Below are 18,122 nucleotides of genomic sequence, written 5' to 3' on the forward strand. Positions count from 1 at the left end.
TTTAAATTAAATATGTGGCTCTCATTATATTTCTACAGGACAGGGCTGCTCAAGGCTGCCTGTGTCACTTTCTTTACCTCAGATTCCCCCTTGGAAGAAGGGGCAGGTAACTTTTGAGTTACTACATACAGGAGAGGAGACACATATGGATAGACCCTGACTTTGTATTCATCATTCTGTTTTCAAAGCACAGTAATTGCAAAATATTGTCAGTACTGCTGAGTGGCATTTTAAAAAAATTTTATTTATTTATTTGACAGAAACAGAGATCACAAGTAGGCAGAGAGGCAGGCAGAGGGAGGAGGAAGGAGGCTCCCTGCTGAGCAGAGAGCCCGATGTGGGGCTCAATCCCAGGACCCTGAGATCATGGCCTGAGCTGATCCAGGTGCCCCCTGAGTGGCATTTTTATCCCCTATTCCTTTTCAGGTACAGAGGAATCTTGATTAAACATACCCTTCAAGAATGGAATGCCTGGTAAAAATAAAACATAATCTTGTTCTATCCCTTATTTATTCAGTTATTCATTCATGTATTCATTCCATATTACAAATGTTTATTGAATGACACATTATGTACATGGTACACGGCTATGAGAAATTCAGAGATGAACCAGATTAGTGTCCACTGCTGATTCTCTTTCGAAAGTGTATTAGTTTGTTTCCTTGGTTTTTTATGCTGACATCACAGGCAGCCAGATATAATGAAAACTATGTCCTCTGGCCCAGGGGACATAAGACCCATAGTCTAGTCCTGGTTTTATGAGTTTTGTGAAATAAGCAAGTCTTTTCTAATGTAATTCACTCACAAAATTAGAAAGGATAAAAATATCTACTTTGCCTATTGCAAAAATAAAATAATGGAAATGATAATCTACAGAATGCTATTTCTGACTTATTAGATGACACTGTATCAGAAGTCAGAAGATTTGTTTTCCCTTTTGGACCCTGCTAACAAAATACACTGTAACTTTAACCTCTCATGCCTTGGTGTCTTTATCTCTAAAATTAAGAGGTTGGGGCGCCTGGTTGGCTTAGTCAGAAGAGCATGGGACTCTTGACCTCAGAGTCATGAGTTTGAGCCCCACACTGGGTGTAGAGATTACTAAAAAAGATAAGTAAACTTAAAAATAAGATGAAGTTAAGTGGTTAGGACACATAGATTCCAAGATCTCTTCCAGCTGAAAATTCAGGTGTTAGGAGTTTATGATTTTAAAGTAATCATTCTCTGAAGATCAGAGATTTCAGTTTACTAGAGTCATAATTATAACCATTTTCTAGCCATAGATCTTAAAAGATTTAAGTGTATGGAACACGGGAAGCTTCTCTGGGAATCATGCTTATTTGTTTGCAGAAGAATTTCTGCATTGGCTTATTTCACAGGGTGTTTTGCCCTCTGCATTTTAAAAAAAACAAACAGAAGAGGGGAAAAATGTAAAGAAATGAAAACAACTGTTTGGTGGGTAGAAACCACTCTAAAACACAGTGTTGAAAACAACAATTTATTACTTCTCATGATTCTGTGGGTTGGTGGTTCTGCTGCTTCTCACTCACTGGCTGGGGTTCCTTATGCCGCTGCGTTCAGCCGAGTGCTCAGCTAAGGCGTTCAGCCGAGTGCTCAGCTGAGGCTGGAACATCGGAGATGGCCCCTCATCCTCCAGGGCTGTGGTCCACGTGACCTCTCTGCAGTCTAAGCCCGGACTCCTTCCATGGCAGCTGAAACCCAGGCAATTCAAGAGGCAAGTCCCAAGGTGCAAATATTTGTGCCAAGCTGGCTATTGTGCCTTTGGCCAAAGCAAGCTTTGTGGCCAAGTTCAGAGTCAATGTGGGGGACCCTGAGGTGTGCCGCTGGGGACCACCAGGGTCACAGTAGTGCCACAACTTCCATTCACCTGAGTTCCAGTCAGCAGAGCGCTCACCCCCGTGTCTCGTGTCCCTGCAAGCATCATTCCATTCTTTTCTTCTGTGCTTTGTGCATACTTCCCTTTCTGCTTATGGCACACTCCACTTTAATTATCAGTTTCTATTTCGATCTTCCCTTCCCCAAATGGGACTTGGTGAGTAAAGGAAGAGAAGGTGTCTTAGTCCTCTCCGAATATCAAGCATCCATCACACGTCTCCACATAGAAGGCATTTAGTTAATAACAGTGAAAGACAGAGACTTGAATTCTTGGAAACTCCAGCGAGGGCCAGAAGTAGAGCATCTCATTTCAGACTGCACCAGGGCAAGGATTCCTAACTTAGGCTCTTTATTTTCACTAACTTCTACCGGCAATTTGTCATTTCCTCTGGTTATAAATGTAAGCAGCGACCACAGCAGTGTTACCAGTAGGTGTGTGAGCTTACCGCCGATGGAAACCACAGACTTTTCATATCAGAATACAGAAGACATGCAGATACTGTAAATATTACAATTATAAAATAACTTTAAGGGGTGCCTGGGTGGCTCAGTGGGTTAAAAGCCTCTGCCTTTGGCTCAGGTCATGATCCCAGTGTCCTGGGATCAAGCCCTGCATCAGGCTCTCTGCTCAGCAGGGCACCTGCTTCCCCCCTCCCCTTCTGTCTACCTCTCTGCCTATTTGTGATCTCTGTCTGTCAAATAAATAAATAAAATCTTAAAAAAAAAAAACTTTAAAATAGTTTGAACAATCCATTTTAAGATAATTGGTTTTCTTTATAGTCCTAGGTATTCTATTTTATTCCATTGAGAAATATTCTTCTGAAGAGTACATGGGCTTTACACACCATCGAGGCTGTCTGTTGGAAAGAAAAGGGAAAGAACCCCTGATTAGAATGAGACATTTAATACTCTTGGGAAGACCCTGCTTCCCCACCTCACTAGAGCCACATTAACATATCTTGTTTGAAAAGCAAATTCTCAGACTCTACCACAGACCTTGTAAATCAGGAAGTCCAGGGGTGGGGCCCAGTAATCTGTGTTTCTACAAGCCTTGTATGTGATTCTGATGCAGGAGAGAATTTGAGAACCACTGAACTGGGATAAACAGGAGTGAATTGAAACTGAGCTATATACAGTGTAGCTGGAGACCATTTCACCAGTCAGTGAGTTTAGATAAATACTGATGGATGTCCCCAATCTCCTCAGCACTGGGAAAAGTCCTATAGGAAGATGCTCTATATCCTAATTTCAGTGATTACAATGTAGGGATATACATAGATAAAAAGACTTCAGGGGCGCCTGCCTTTAGCTCAGGTCGTAATCTCAGGGTCCTGGGATCGAGCCCCACATCAGGCTCCCTGCTCAGCAGGAAGCCTGCTTCTCCCTCTTTCTCTGCTTGTGTTCCCTCTCTCATTGTGTCTCTCCCTGTCAAATAAATAGATAAAATCTTGGAAAAAAATTTTCTTAAAAAAAAAAAAAGACTTTAGTCTGAACCCTTAAGATTAGCATACTTTACAATATGTATGTTACATGTTAATTTTAAAAATAACTATACATGGGCGCCTGGGTGGCTCAGTGGGTTAAGCCTCTGCCTTCAGCTCAGGTCATGATCTCAGGGTCCTGCGATCAAGGCCTGCATCAGGCTCTCTGCTCTGCAGGGAGCCTGCTTCTCCCTCTCTCTCTGCCTGCCTCCCTGCTTACTTGTGATCTCTCTCTATATCAAATAAATAAGTAAAATCTTTTAAAAAAAATAAATAAAAAATAAATATACATAAGCACGTAATACATAATCCCTGCCTTCGAGGAACTTTCCATTCAGGTTAGGAGTCTATTTTTTCGGTCATTTCTTGAGGACCAGACAGTGTTCTGGATGCTTAGGGCTGCAACAGTGAATGAGCCAGGTGTGAAATCTTTCCTCATGAAGTACACATTCTAGTGGAGGAGTCAGAAAATAAACAGGAGATTATAAAACAGTGGTAATGTCCATCGGAACTATGACCAAATAACTGTGACATTTCACCAAGCCCAAGGCAAACTTTTTCATCGCTGAACCTTTCCAAAATAAGGATGTATCTTACATTCCATGGTTGCCAGTTTTATTAGAAGGGTCTTAATGGTACTTAAAATGATGGTGCATCTTCTGTCGATGGCTTCTTAAGAGTTTGTGAAATTTGACACATTCTAAACATATTCCTCTCCATAGTCAGGGATATGGAGATCTATAAGCATTCCAAGGGTCAAACAGGGCTTTAAGGGTAAGGTGAGACCTGAGCCACGTGGAAGGAAGAGTCGGATGTTAAGAGAGGAAGAACAACAGAGCAGTGGAGGTGCAGCATCCAAAGGGAAGAAGAACCTGTAACTGAGAGGCACAGGCCTGGGGAGGACAGAGAAGGGGATGTTAGGAAGCAAGGGAGCCGAGTGGCTAACAACTTGAAATCAGATTATAAAAGGCCCAGAAAATTAAGCAAATGATGCAATTAAAAGTAAGGAGCAGGAGTGCCTGGGTGGCTCAGTCGTGAAGCGTCTCCCTTCGGCTCAGGTCATGATCGCAGGGCCCTGGGATTGAGCCCCATATTGGGCTCCCTGGTCAGCGGGGAGCCTGCTTCTCCCTCTCCCTCTCCCTCTCCCTCTCCCACTGCTTGTGTTCCCTCTCTCACTGTCACTCTCTGTCAAATAAATAAATAAATAAAATCTTTAAAAAAAAATGAGTGATGAAAGATTTCTGAGCAGAAGAATGAAAGGTTAAGTCCAAAGTTGGTATGTGAAATGGACTCAGCAACAGAGGAGATAGATCTATATCTATAGCTATAGCTATAGCTATAGCTATCTATATGGGTTTGGTTTTGTTTTTTTTTTTCAATTTTGGTCACCACTGCTTGAGCTTGAAGGAAGGAGATGTCCTTACTCGGGACTCAGAAGGGATGAGCTCCTGGCAGAGCCACGGCAAGTAGGAGAACTACACACCCGTGAGCATGTGGCAGAGGTGAATGAGCCAACGCCCAACCACTCCCCCACATCTAGGGGGCGAGCACACCCCCTGGATATTATTGCTCCCAAGCTGCCAAACCTGAATGACTACTCTGTCCCCAGAGCCAGCCGCACGGGTGCTGGGCTGCTGACCGTCACCCCCTCACCCCTTGGGCCTCATGGAGAGCCCTAGCTGCTCAAAGACTTGTCTTCTTTCTGAAGAAGCCTCAAAGTCCTCCCAAAGTCATCATTTAATCCTCGCCACATCCAGGTGAAGTAGCTGCTACCAAGCCCATTTTACAAGTAAGGAGACTAGGGCTCAGGGGTGAGGCGATTTGCCCAAGGTCACAGAGTTAGTAAGTAGCAGAGTTGAGATTCATACCCTCTTCGGTCTTCTCTCAAGGTCTGCTCTTTGAACCCATATTCTCTATGAGTCTCACCCCTAACCTTACTGCAGATCAATGTTTCTGACCCCCAGATATAGAGTCTGTGCCCACCACATTACAGGCTTGTCCCTAACCCTCTGTCAGGAACATGATTGCCTTTCTGTAAGATTGGAACTTTCCTTAACTCCTTGCTTTGCACTTTAGTTACTCTCCCACAAAGAGAGCCTACCCTGAATCCCTGACCACTTGACCTTCTCCCTCCAGTCTCTTCCCCCAATCACGGTCCTCATATGAACTAGATAAATTCTGCACCCCCAACCTTGTTGCCTGCCTGTTTTGTTTTGGTTTTTTTTTTTTTTTGTTTTGTTTTTAAAGATTTTATTTATTTATTTGGCAGAGAGAGATCACAAGTGGGCAGAGAGGCAGGCAGAGAGAGAGAGAGAGAGAGAGAGAGAGGGAAGCAGGCTCCCTGCTGAGCAGAGAGCCCGATGCGGGACTCGATCCCAGGACCCTGAGACCATGACCTGAGCCGAAGGCAGCGGCTTAACCCACTGAGCCACCCAAGCACCCCTTGCCTGCCTGTTTTGAGCACCAGCCCTGTCTGAAAATTCCTGCTGCTATGCTCCAATCCCTGAAGTCCAATTTGCCAACTAGGTCAGTGGGTGTCTAAGGCTCCAACTTAGAAACTAGAGCTAGGCTCAGATTGAGGTAAAGCTGGCCCATAGCTTGGGATGTGGAGATAAGTAGGAATCTGAAGAGAGAAACTAGGAAGCAAGGCAAGGAGCAGAACCAACATCCAGGCCCAAAACCATCAATCCAGAGGACCCTGGCAGAGAGGGGGAACAAGCCAAGAGGGAAGAAGGCTGTCACTAGAGCCAACAGTAAGGAGCAAGTGGGTGGAGAAGCAAAGATAGAGGTGCAGGCAACTGACTTCCCAAGCACCTGAATATGGGGCAGGACTTCTTACAGGGTCTATGAGTAGGGAGAGGATGGGCGAGGTCACGACGCTGTTTCAGACCTGGCACCAACGTCCCCGCCCGGCTCTATCTAAGCCCTTGGGCACTACCAGGATTGCTAGGTGCCCTGAACACCATCCAGTTCAACCACAGCCTCCACCCTCACTGCACCCACATTCATTCATTTACTTAATTAAAAAACATTCGAGCCCCTACTAGGATATGAGCTCCTTGGAGGCAGAAATGCTATCTTTTTCATCATTTTAAGATCTAAAATCCAGAACAATTTTTGTCACATATGAATGAATAACTGATAAAGATAAAAAAATGTTTAGGGTCCTAGAGCATCTTCCAAGTTGGGGCAGTAACCTCAGAGAGAGTGTCAGGCACATGCTGTCTGTTTGTATTTTCCAACAACAAAACGGGCTTTCACTGTCTGCATGTCAAGTTTATAATCAGACATATCCTATGCTAAGATCATTTAAAACTTTCTAAGGCAAGAAAGAGCATGTAGACTTAAGGTAAAAAATACAGCTAAGTCAGGTTTTAGAACATTAACTAATTCATTTTTTTCCTTTTATTAAATTTCCAAACTAGTTTTGGTCAATACTCTCAATACTACTAAGCATTTGCCACTGGTTTCAAAAGAATTTGCAACAAAGAATGCCTGAAGATTGCCAAAAATTACACAGTCACCATTGGAGGTTAAAAAAAAATGGTGTTTGATCACACAATTTCTAGACCCAAAAGGAAAATATTGATGCAAAGCTTTGAAATTTTCCTTTGGCATACTTCTTAGGGCACTGGATCAAATAGCACTCAAAGTTTTCAAGATGCATGTAAACTCTCCATGTTGACTGCAGGATACTGTGGTTAGTCCTGCCGAGCTCTGTCTGCCGTCCACATGCTCAGAGTAAACAAAAAACAGTTCTGGGACTTGCACAGAAACCGTGGCAAACCCTGAGGGGGACTCGAACTTTGAATTAAAGGAAACCGCAAGTCACCACACCACTGACCAGGAACATGTTTACATTTCATCTGACTGGGGGCGGGGCAGGAGGGGTTTAGGGGACTGACAGAGCAGCTGCGGGAGGTGGTTAAAGTTGCCACATAGTGTCGAGGGGAAGAGCGCCCGAGAATATGCATCAGGGGACCCAGCTACGCGCAGTCAGAGGGTCAGAACCCCCATGACAATCTTGGGCTTGGGTTGGGTAGGAACTGCCATCGGCTGGGTATGTGGGCAGAGGGAAGGAACACGTAAACAAGTAACAGGTGTCACTTAAAATGATATAGGGCCGGCAGAAGATTGCCTAAAGTCTGGCTTATGATCATCGAAAGCATCAGTCGGAGCACGGGGAATGGTTTACAAAATGTTGTTAAAGATTTTTCACTAAAAGTCATAGTGGCTTGGGGTAGAATGGGTTTCACTGAGTAACAAAGAGAGAAACTCTGCATGGGTCAGTGAGAACGGACTGTGACAATTTTCAGTTTCTAATTCTTGCTAAATTCTGCCACTCTAAGAAAGATGAAGCAGTTGAAGCTATAGCATGTTTCCACTCCCCCTGTGCGGGGTAATTAAATGGGAGTAAATGAGCCAATAGGAAGTCAGCTCCTTGCTTAAAGCTGGCCCAGCTCAAAGGGGCAGATGGAGAGGGAGTGGGGAACCCTAGGAGAAGTCAAAGCCATGACCACAGGCCAGAGTTTCTGTGGTCTATGTAAATCCATCCCGTGCAGACAACTCCCCCGGACCCTACCCCACTCTTTCTGCTTGCCCTAGAGCCTCAGTAGAGCAGAGACAGGGTTTGGGACAGGTCAAATCATGAGCTCTACTAGCTGCTACATCTATCCCTAGAAGGAAGCCGGGACCATTAGGAATAGGGCCCTGGGTTTAAGAGGTCAGAGAATAAAATTTGCATAAATGAGTGCCACTTTCTCCTTTCTTCACTGTGTCTATTTTGTAGCTCATTTACTTTCTGAAGGGCTTATGCTGGGTGGGAAACTTCCAACCACCATGAGGGTGAGTTGTAGAGCAAAGGAAACATTCCAGGTCCTAGAAGCTGTTTTACAACATGGAACAATGCTTTGTGTTTCCAGGCAACTGGACTATCTGTAGCCAAATCCCAACTAGGAGATGGCGGGTGAGGAGGGACTGGGAAGAGCTGGGATGGGTGATCACTAGTCAAACTGGCCGGGGTTTGGAGCAGGACTCAGCCTAAGCCAGAAACTAAAGTGTTAGGCAGGGAAGCAGAGGCAGATGCCCAACTGTATGGATTTTGGCAACACAAGAAGATTAAGGAAGAGATGCTTGAGATATCCCAGAAAGCATGAAGGCTCAGAGCCAGAGAAGTAAGCTGGGATCTGGGCTGTCATTCCCATGAACGCAACCTTTGAGAAGCTTCTTCACTTCTCTAAGATGCAGGTTCCTCAGATATAATACAGGAATACTACAAGGACTTTGTGAGAATTAAATTTTATAAAATATAGAGGCCCCCAATATATAGGCTTTTAGTCTGTTCTTGAAAGCAAAGAAAGGATCTTAGCAGCACAGCAAGGACCACAAAGAGGGAGTGTGTTCGATAAATGCTTGCTAACAAATGGGGGGAGATTTGCATTCCAGACCTATGTCCAGGTGCGATTGAGGTTGCTAGTCTACACAGTCTCATTCTACGACTCCACGTGAAGCCCATGAACCACTGACGTGACCTGGGAACTTCTCAGAAATGTAGGCTCTCTGACCCCACCCAGACCCAAATACTAGATTTCCACTTTGGCCTGGTTCCCAGGTGAGTTGTCTGCGCGTTAAAATTTAAGAAGCACTGCTCAGTCCAGATTGACTGGAGGAATGAGGAAGTCTGAGTCTCCGGGTGGATGGCTTCTCCAGGCTCCAGCTGGGAGGGGCTGGGGAGGGCAGGACCCCCCAGCGAGTATTCAAAGCGATGCTCTAAATTGTAACCACCTTCTCTCAGGGTTTAAGCAGAGGGCCAGGCTGTTCTGCTTCAGAGGAGCGGGGACCCCAGTCTGGCTGGGCAGGGATAGAGTACAGATTCCATGGATGTATGAGCAAAGGTTGACTTTCAGAGCCTCTGCCTGGACTCGAAGGCAAGAAGTCAAGGAGGCAAGAAGCCAAGCCCAGGGGACTCAGGTAAGTGAGAAGTTAAAATGGGTGATGGTGGTCTACAGACGCAGAGTCTAAAGAATAAGAGTCTGGAAGAAAAAGCAAACTATTCAACCCGTACTTATGGTGCCACTTATAGCTGAGAGAGATTCAGCATTACAACACACTTGCTCCTTGGGAAGGCAGATAAGAGGCTTGCTGGAAAGTTCCTCTGACCTGTCAACATAAAGAGACATCAGTCACCGTGGGAAAGTGGAAATTTCAGGGACTGTTTTGGAAAGTTCTGTGAAACAGTGAACAGGAAATCCCAGAAATTTTTGCCCACACTACAATCTTGTGTGTTCTCAGTAAGGAATGGGCCACTCCTCAAGAGACAATACGCCCACACCTCTAGTAACCTGGACAGCCTTCTCTCGAGGGGAGCAGCCCAGAATCTTACTATCCAAGGATGTCAGACCTAGAGGGGACTTGGGAGTTTTCAATCACTTTTTAATCCACGGAACCCCATTTGCTAACACTATTGGATCCCCAACATTAAAACGGATATGAATGAAGCTACTCTTACTGAAGCAGAAGCTGGAGCCCAGAGCCACTCCCCCCACCTCATATCCCAAGACCCTCTGTAGCTCCTGGGTGGAACCGCCTTGGTTCCACAGGCAGTTTGAGGAGCATCGCTCTGCACCAGTCCTACTGTTACACACATGACGAGAAGGAGGCCCATGCTGACAAGATCTCCCTTGACCTGGCAGTGGCTCACCTCACTATCCACATGACTCCTACGGTTTAGCCATTGTGGACTTTCTTCAGTTCTCAGATCATGCCACGCTCTCTCTTCTGGGCCTCTCTATATACTCTTCTCTGCTTGAAACACTCTCTTCTCCTCTGCATGCCTCCTTGTCTTCCAAATCCCCTCCTGCCTGCCGGACCCCTCAGCAACCTGTGGATCCCAGCAAAAGCCTGTTTGCTCTTCTCACTGCGCCCAGCACTGTGCCTGATCGGTAGTCAGTACTGCCTGTCTCTTTGTCTAAGAAGTGAATGAGCGCACGTGCAGGAGCCCTGCCCCACGGCTGCTTCTCCAGCTCGAAGAGGCAGGAATGCTGACAGACGCTCCACCCCACTACAATGTGGCTGAGAGCAAATCCTCATCCATTCCTACTCAGGGAGTTCTGACTGGTGTACAACAGGGGGAGACTGAAGACCCAAAGAATGGGGGAAATGTGAAGGAAGTGCAAAGTGAGACACAGTTAGAAAATATTGGTAGGTCCACAGGATAGTAGCCTTCAAAGTGGCCATTACAGAGTTATTGGCAGATATCTGTTTCTTATGATGACAGTTTTCAGATATCATCCTGACCTGCCACCTTGGAGGTTTAGAAAAAAATAATAATAATAACACTTCTTAAATCAGACTACCTTCTAACGCTAGGAACCATATTTGACATTACTAGTAGAAAATCTTCTAAAAGTTCCATAGACAAATCATAAGAGACTCTTAATCTCGGGAAACAAGTTGGGGGTTGCTGGAGGGGTTGGAGGTGGTAGGGATAGGGTGGCTGGGTGATGGACATTGGGGAAGTTATGTGCTATGGTGAGTGCTGTAAGTTGTGTAAGACTGAAGAATCGCAGACCCATACCCCTGAAACAAATAATACATTACATGTTAATAAAAAAGAAGAAATTATTCACAACTTCGCTGATGACAAACTACAGCCATAAAACATGCTACCTGGTGTATCTTAGGCGTTTCTGTTGTAGATGCATGAATCTCTCCTGCAACACCCATTTGATGATTTTTTTTAAAAGCCAAATAAATACAAGGTAATGCACTAAAATTTTTCTGAGTGTGCAAGCAGCTACAAATGCTAAGTCAACATATTCCAAAATTGGCTCTCCCTATTAGTATGTGAGCAGTAAACTGTTAAGAAGAACTAATTATCTATCTATTTACTTATTTATTAAAAATCTACTTATTTGACAGAGAGAGAGAGAGCAAGCAGTGGAGCCGCAGGCAGAGGGAGGGAGAAGCAGACTCGATGCGGTGCTCGATCCCAAGACCCTGAAGTATGACCTGAACTGAAGGCAGATGCTTAACTGACTGAGCCACCCAGGCACCCCTAATTATCTCTTCAGATAGTATTAGCCCAAACATTATTTTTACAAGTTTTATAGAATGAGTCAACAGGGTAACTCAACTCTCTGCTTAAGCATCATTTTATTTAAAATGACACTTCCTGGTAAACAGGTTTTAATTAAAAAGGAAAATTACATTTGCATCCCTCGAAGATAAAGGAGAAACTACAGACTATTTCATTATCTACACTCTCTATCTCTACTTATCTTTGGCACCATTTACAAAGGAAAACTACCTGGAAGGATAATTTCTCCCACAATAATCCCTTCCAATTAGACAGGACTTAGTAACTTATAAAGTACATTCACATACAAGATTTCATTTGTTCCTGTCAACAGCCCTGTATGGCAGATATGACAAGAACTAGGATTAACTTCAGTTTAGAAATGAGGATGCCATGGAAGCCATGGGAGCTTTGAGACTTGCTCATGGTCACACAACTAGGAGGGGTTTGGCCAGGCTTTGAATCCAAGGTTTGTGATCACGAATCTATCTTAGAGCTATCATCAGTAGGTAAACTGTGATTAGGTCTGCCTGATGTTTTAGATCATATTGTAGAGACCCCTTGAAGGTCTTCTTGTTGCTGTGGTTCTCAAACTACTACTTCTTAGAATCCCAAAAATCCATAGTGATGCTTAGGAAGCCACCATAGGGAGAGTGAAAAGACAGGATCCTGGGCTCATAGCCCAGTCAAGGAGCTTTGTTGTGCCCCTGGGTGGCTCAGTCAGTTAAGTCTCTGCCTTTGGCTCAGGTCATGATCCAGGAGTCTTGAGATTGAGCCCCATGTAGGGCTCCCTGCTCAGCGGAGACTCTGTTTCTCCCTCTCTTTGGCCCATTCCCCTTCTCCTTCTCCCTCTCTCTCTCTCTCTCTCTCTCTCACACACACTTTCTCTCTTTCAAATAGATAAATAACATCTTCTCTTTAAAAGGAGCTCTGTTTTCCTGTCTCATATACTTACGTTCCAAGTAAAATTTCTTTGGAAGAAAGTATTCCTCTGTTTAAAAATTTTTTGAAACTCCAGTATACCATTTCTCATTTTGTATATTGGAAAAGACCCATAAAGATGACATAATTTGTCTGGTTTCATGCCCAACTAAGATCAGACAGCAGATGGTTGTCTCCAGCTGAAGCTCCCCAAGCTGAGTGTGTATCAGGATCACCTAGAGGGCTTGTCACAGATTTCTGGTCCCGTCTCCAGAGGTTCTGATCCAATAGAGTTGGGTTGGGGCCTGGGAATTTGCACTCCTAACAGATTTCCAGATCATGCTAATACAGCTGAACCACCTATCTACAGGATACAAAACAATTGAAAATTCTACTGAATTGACCAGTTAATTGTGCATTTCCTCAGTTTTATATCACTCTGGAAAAAAAGCGGTGAAGGGAAATTTCTCCTCCAGAATTTATAAACCCGTGGCTTTCACCATGCTGCTACACATTCATGAACACCTAGTGTTGCTATTCTATCACATCAAGATCCCAAAACCTCTGTGTAGAAGATGACGTTGATGTACCAGCTCATCTCCCTCATCTAATCTCTGAGCTCACTGGCTCCTACAGTGGGCAGTTTCCATGCGCACAGCCAGTTTTCTCTCTCAATGGGTTGCATCTCTTTGGTATCTCTGTCTGGGGACTTTCTTTAGCCAACAGGAGCTTGTTCAGCCCGTGTGTGTGTGTGTGTGTGTGTGTGTGTGTAATTAATGCCCCCATTTTCCAGGGCATCCTTCAAACAATGAGGACATGAATCTGCAGATATATATTCCAGCTCAAGCTATCCATCAGTGGGATAATTTTGGAGCTTGCTCAAATGACTCCTCAGAGGGTCCCTAGTGAGACTGTGCCCCCTCTTTACACAGCAGGAACTCACTCATTCATCACCCTTTACTGCCATTTCTCCCTTTCCCATCCACTTCCTCCACTTTCTCATTTGTGCTTCCTGAGATCACTTCCTAAATAAACTACCTGCAACCCACATTCTTGTCTTAAGGTCTGCTTTTGGGGAAACACACACCAAGGCATTCTATCTCAAACCAAGTCACCTCTCTCACCAAATTCACAGAAGCATCTCCTCCTAGCTGACCCACACCTGTTCCTGCTCACCTTACAGATCTAGGCCCTGGGGTTTTGTCCACAGGTCTTTCAATAACACCAATGACACCAAGTTAGGTTGTACTAGGTAGGTGTTAATAAGCAAATGATATACCGACTCTTGCTGTCTTAGCAGGAACAGAAATACACGGTTGAATGTGTGGACACTCACCCTTCATTAACTGTATACTGAAGTAGTTACTCTTCAGAAAGAGGCCCAAGTTCATCAGTCAGATCTGTGAAGGATGCCAGCTTTAAAAAAAAGTGACATTATGCATATTTTTCAGGGCATTGCTATAAATGTAAATATTTTAAAAACAGTTCATTCTGAAATGGAGGTTAATTTCCTTTTCTATGGTTAAAGCAAGATTAACCTTCAGCAAATATTTACATTTGAGGCGTGGAATTTCAGCAGTAATGGTATTGAACTTTGTCAAACTGTAATGGAACTCTCAATGAAAAAAAGAAGACTATGTGAGAAACAATTAAGTTGTCCTTAAATGTAGTAAAAACAAAAAACAAAAACAAAAACAAAACAAAAACACAGATCGTTGGTTAAAAAACAGTGAAATGAATCAAACTCCATCCTAAATAATAGAGCTATTTCATGCATGTCATTCCACTCATTAGTGATGGCTTAATTTTTTTATTTAAAATATAGTCCTATTGTGGGATAATTGACATATAATGAACTGAACATATCTAGTGTACAACTTAGGGGAAACTTGGGTGGCTCAGTCGGTTAAGTCTGCCTTCAGTTCAGATCTCGGGGTCCTGGGATCAAGCCCCGAGTCCAGCTCCCTGCTCAGCGGGGAGCCTGCTTCTCCCTCTCCCTCTGCTTCTCTCCCTGTTTATGTGATCTCTCTCTAAATAAACAAAATATTTAAAAAAAATAAAGTGTACAACTTAATTTTGGCATATATATGCGCCCATGAAACCATCATGCTGACTTATTTTTGAAAGCAATATTATTGAGTTTTAAGTATATTATTTCGAAATCCAAATTCCCATTGGATATTCCCATTGAATAACCCATTAATTATCATATTGATGCAGTGATTCATTGTGGGCTAAAAGTTCTTTACATTACTCCTTATTTGAAGTGGCTATATGAGTATGCTGAAAATAACGGATTGGCAGAATCCCCTAGAACTTAGGAATAACTGGCAAATAATAATAAAAGCTACCACTTAATGAGTATCTATCATTGTCAAGGGTCATTTTGTAGTTCTTTAGATATATCATTCATAACACGTACAACAATCCCATGACATAAATGTTATCAATTCTATTTTACCATTGAGCAACTGAGACTTAGAGATGTTTTAGGGTTAGAACATGATGGAGCTGGGAACTAGATTTGCTCCACTATGTAATATTCCCAAATTGTTCATTTGTTTATTTTTTTATTTATTCAACAAATACACACCAGACCCTAAGTTAGATGCTGAAGATAGAACAGTGAAGATGATTGGTATGGTTCCCAACATCATAGTTACAGCCAGTGATGAAGAAATTTACTATTTCATTGAAATATTACAACAAATAATCCATCACAATTGTTATGAATGCCTATGGAGAGAAGTAGAAGGTGCTGTAAGAGCATGAACTGGGGACCTGATCTAGTTTAGGGGCAGGCAGTTAGAGGAGGCAATCTTAAGGAAGTAATGTTTAAGCTAAGACTCAAGAAATGAGTGGATCTGTGGTTTTTTAAGCAGGGGAAGTGACGTGATCAGATTTGCAGGAGTACTTATGGGAGAGCCACTCGCACAGTAGTGGGAAGTGAAGGAGGAAAAAATGTCTTCCTTGAAGCAACTGCGAGCTCAACCCTCAGGCAGGGTTGGAACCAGAACCTACTTGCCTGTGTAGCACAAGAACACCTCATCATATCTAAATATTTTTCAAAGTGGCTCAGGGTTACTTAATGCTCTCAGGCATTTAGGTTAGTAAAAGCAAACTTCCAGGAAAAAAAAAAAAAAAGCTTTAAACCATCTTTTAAAATTTCACCCATATAAGGTTTCAATGAACATGAACTCACAATCAAAAATCCCATGAACCTGGAACAAGATTCTGTGAGTGAGCACTGGAAGAAACAATGAAGTGTACCAGAGTCAGAACTGCAGAGATGGCAGGTAGGGTTAGAACTATCAGATTCAGAATATAAAATAAGTTCCTTTGATATATTTAAAGAAATAAGAACACTGGGTACCTGGGTGGCTCAGTCGTTAAGCATCTGCCTTTGGCTCAGGTCATGATCTCAGGGTCCAGGGATCGAGTCCCACATCAGGGTCCCTGCTCGGCGGGAAGCCTGTTTCTCCCTCTCCCACTCCCCACACTTGTGTTCCCTCTCTCACTGTCTCTCCCTCTCTCTGTCAAATAAATGAATAAATAAATAAATAAATAAATAAATTTTATTTATTTATTTGACAGACAGATCACAAGTAGGCAGAGAAGTAGGCAGAGAGGGAGGAGGAAGCAGGCTCCCTGCTGAGCAGAGAGCCCTATGTGGGGCTTGATCCCAGGACCGTGGGACCATGACCTGAGCCGAAGGCAGAGGCTGAACCCACTGAGCCACCCAGGCACCGCTTATTAATTCATTTTAATCTGGATTTTATATTAATACATATAATTGTTTTTAATATTGTTTTTAAGATTACATTTGGAAATCCTGACACTTTATTTTTCTCTCACTAATGTGAAATACCACTTTTAATATAAACTAATTTCTTGTTCTAGTCAGTGAGAATTTAGTTCTCTTACAACTTCTGACCTTACTTACTCTCCCCCCATCCTTCCAATTTCGGGTTAAATCATCAGTCCCGTTTTATATAATAAAGAAGCATGCAAATATTATACTGATAAGGCAGGTAATTACTATGATTATGTTTCCTTTCTTGAACAATTTTTTGTTTTTCTAGGAGTTAACAATCATTTTGTTATTTTCAGTTGCAAAGTTTCCTGGGAATCTATTCAAGTGCTTGATTGGACTTGTCAAACACCTATTGTTATGATTTTCCAGACACTAAAATATATCAAATAATCTTTCTGTTCCTTTTTTTTTTTTCCTGGCAATCTCTCCCTCAGAAATCTCAAGTTCTCCTGCTCTACCTGGGCTAAATATGTTCTAGGCTTATGGCACAGCTGTCAGCTGGAATTTCCTATAGTGCTTTCCCCCACTGGATCCTTCAAATGTCAGTATGTGGAGGTGTTCTGTCTTTAGGGAAGCAGACTCCAGTCTCCTGCCCAGGGGACATATGCCTGGAAGAAGGGTCTTGGTGGGAGGAGATCTGAGAAGTCTGAGGATCCCACTGTTTATAATCAGCATGTTTCAGTCCTACCATTAACCCGACCCCACCTCATCTGTATATGTCTCGTGTCCCTGAATCTGACAGGGTCTCTCTTGCTCATTATCTCCATGGAACATGCTTCCTGGTTGCCTGTAGAAGGTAGCTCCAAAGACTTCAAGAATGGGGAAGCAAAACTTTGGCTTGAATATCTACATAAAAACTTCAACCAATGCCTGCACCTCACTTACCTTCCGTGTACCCAGCATCACCCCAAGTCCTGCATCCTCTAGGGACTCTCAGTAGCAGCCACCTCTGCTCGAACTCACCCTTTGCTCCTCCACTCATTTTCCACCTTCCAAAATTTTTTCCCGAAATTTCTCATTTGTTCACATCTCCTTTCCAATTTTCTCAGTCTTTGTAGACTTAAAGTCCCTCCAACCCTACACCACCCCCTCTCTCCCTGTTTAGTGATGTTTCCGTAGGAGGAGATAAACTCAGCTGTATTTAACTGGAAGTCTCTCGACCTCATGGTGCCACGTATGTGTGTACACATAGCACTATGAGCTCCATAGAACCCCACCCTCAATGAAGCAACCACTGGTCTGCTTTCTGTCACTATGGATTAGTTTGTGTTTTTGACAGTTTTCTCTAAGTGCAATCACACATATGCACTCTTATTTGTCCGGATTCCTCCTGGATAGATTGGACCTTTATTCAATTTTTTAAAATCAGCTTTCTTAAAGTAACCAGTTTTAAATGCAGAGTTTGAGAAGTTTTGATAAATGAATATCATGATGTAATCACCACTACCGTCAAGATACAGAACATGTGAAAAGGAATATTCTCAACTTAAGCAAAGACTTAAGGAAACACACAGGTTCCTCGTTTCAGAGAAAGTCATTTGCTGTATGCACACAACATTCAAGCATCATCCCACAAACGCACAAAACTTAATGCCCTTTAACCTCCCTCTTCAAGTTACACAGCTGTGAGAACTTGCATTCTGGATAACTTACAGGGACATTTGTGATGGCTTCTTACCTTTTTTTTTTTAACAAATATCCCTTTGGTGTTTTAGAAAATAACTTCAAAGGTAAGATAACAGAAGAGGGTTTATAAGGGAGTTAGATTAAAACCTAAACTACATTTGCATACTGTTTATACTTTGATTCATTCCCAGCAGCGATTCCTGTCTCCACCCAGGCCACTGACCACTGAGAGAAAAGTGTCACACAGCCCACAAGTTTCTGTCAGCCGTGTTTTCTCAGGGCTTCTCCCTCCCACCTGGTCTCCCAG

General features: G+C 43.3%; 1 long non-coding RNA gene across 2 annotated transcripts; it reads right to left on the reverse strand.

Moving 5' to 3' along the window:
* Positions 1 to 1,484: 1,484 nt before the first annotated feature.
* On the reverse strand, positions 1,485 to 17,253 carry LOC123949995. Of its 2 annotated transcripts, XR_006820113.1 has the most exons (4): positions 17,075 to 17,253; positions 13,712 to 13,791; positions 9,442 to 9,536; positions 1,485 to 2,753 (listed from the first exon to the last, which is right to left on the reverse strand). It is a non-coding gene; the product is annotated as an uncharacterized LOC123949995 (long non-coding RNA). The 2 variants fall into 2 exon arrangements; XR_006820112.1 differs by lacking the exon at positions 9,442 to 9,536.
* Positions 17,254 to 18,122: the final 869 nt, after the last annotated feature.

This window comes from Meles meles, chromosome 8, assembly GCF_922984935.1.
Source record: "Meles meles chromosome 8, mMelMel3.1 paternal haplotype, whole genome shotgun sequence".
In the NCBI taxonomy this organism is placed as follows: domain Eukaryota; kingdom Metazoa; phylum Chordata; class Mammalia; order Carnivora; family Mustelidae; genus Meles; species Meles meles.